Below are 2,014 nucleotides of genomic sequence, written 5' to 3' on the forward strand. Positions count from 1 at the left end.
GTGCTATGATTCCTGATAAACATTCAAGGGAATTATCTACATTTGAATTTTGGAAATGATCCGTTTTGAAGGAAAATTTGTGTAAAAATGTTACCTCTTGATGAAAATTAGAGCTAGTCAAGTCTGAAAAATTGGAAATTTCTACGTTAACTGTTGATTCCAGAAGGTTCCACTTAGCTAAGGAAGGTACCTTTTCTGTCCTCTCGTGAATAACATGAGAAACACGATCATTCTACAGTGGAACCTTCCATTATACGAGGATGACGTCACTCTCCGCAACCATACGAAGGTTTTTAACAACTGGCTGTTGCGAAGATATATTTCGGAAAGAGAGAAAATTCAATTGCCCCTGCGGGGAATCGAACCCACGTCCTTTCACTTTCCGGGTGAACGCCCTAGACCACTAGACTACAGAGGCACAGAATCTCTCAATCTTTTCTTGGAGCTCGTGTACACTAAAAGGGACCATACATGAGTTCCGAAATATATCTTCGCAACAGCCAGTTGTTAAAAACCTTCGGACCTTCCGTTATATAACATATAACGGACACTTTTTTTTTTATTATGTTGACAGGATTCAATGCATTTTATTATCCATTAACGCACACTTCTTGTTAGCGGATAAAATATTCGGTCCAGTGGGTGTCCGTTATAAAAAGGTTCTACTGTAAAATGGGACTTTGAAAAGGCGCTTCTGAAAAAAATGTGTCGTTTTGAGAAATCCCTTAACTCCAGTAGGACAACCGCTTTGTTAGATGAGGTCATCAAGGTGGATATGTTCCCTTTCGGTGGGAGCGACTAATTTTACATTGTAATTTCTAAAAAAAATGAGGAGCTTATTTTCAAAAGGAACATTTCCATGTGTTTTTCGAAATTCATTTTTCAATGGCTTCTGAATCTTCGGGATGAGCTCTATCAGATCTCTACTGGGTTTGTTTCAATGGAAATATTTTTTGGTAAAAATGACAATGTGAAGTTAGTTGTTCCAAAAGGGAACATACCCACTTCGGTATTTTTCGGCAGAACCTCTCGAAAACGTCGTCCGCCAACGGGAAATATCCGTTAACGGATTGTAAAATACATGGCCGAAATTCAAAATAGTTAGTGGAGGTGTCCGTTATCAGAGGTTCCACTGTAGGATGATCGCTCTTCTTACGTCAATGACGAGCGGACAGTAAGGGTACTTTTCTGGGCTAGGTAAAACCTAGTGACCCTAGAGCCTAACAGTTGTATAAATAACAGTATGGTATAACCTAACAGTTGTATAATTAACAGTACAGTAAAACCTAGCAGTTGTATATTTAACAGTAAAGTAAAACAACAGCTGACAGAAATTTCCAATTTTTCAAACACGATCAGCTCCAATTTTAATGAAAAGGTAACATTTCCACTAATTTTCTTTCAAAACGCATCAAAATTCGAAAATTCAAATGTAGATAATTCCCTTGAATATTGATCAAGAAACATAATATTTAAATATTATTCTATCATTCCTATATGCTACCTGTTGGACTATTTTATAATTTTATAAAGCAAACGTGTTCCGGAGGGGGATTGAAAATAAGCTCCTCAGCTTCTCAAATATTCCCGTCTGAATAAACTTGTTGTTGCATAATCCAATAGAGCTCATCTCAAAGATTCAGAAACAGTCGAAAAGTGAGTTTCGATAAAAATGGAAATATTCCCTTTCGAAAATGAGCTCATCAATTATTGTGCTTTGAAATAATTGAAAATTTAACTAAATACCATGCCATGCAGCCACATTTTGTGTTCTGAGCAGAAGGGCTTTCGGAGCCGAAATTTCATGTTCATGAAGTTCAGTATAGAAGTAACGTATCTTTAATCGTAATTTTTTTCACTGAGAGATCAAGAGAAATTAGTTCTCTCTCTGTTTGAATCGATACATAACTATTGTTCTCGTTAGTTTCTCGTACTTCACTTGTTGGACTCAGTGTATGTACTATGTAAGAAGTAGTAGCATGGGAATGCTTTAGTTACAAAAACACGTTGACAT

At 36.6% G+C, this 2,014-nt stretch overlaps 1 non-coding gene across 1 annotated transcript; it reads right to left on the bottom strand.

Moving 5' to 3' along the window:
- Positions 1-344: 344 nt before the first annotated feature.
- TRNAS-GGA (transfer RNA serine (anticodon GGA)) lies at positions 345-418 on the bottom strand. Its single transcript has one exon. It is a non-coding gene; the product is annotated as a tRNA-Ser (tRNA).
- Between the last annotated feature and the right edge of the window lie 1,596 nt (positions 419-2,014).

The sequence above is a fragment of the Pholcus phalangioides genome, unplaced genomic scaffold (assembly GCF_987345545.1).
Source record: "Pholcus phalangioides strain wild (caught in Gottingen) unplaced genomic scaffold, Ppha-v1.0 ptg000009l_1, whole genome shotgun sequence".
Classification (NCBI taxonomy): Eukaryota; Metazoa; Arthropoda; class Arachnida; order Araneae; family Pholcidae; genus Pholcus; species Pholcus phalangioides.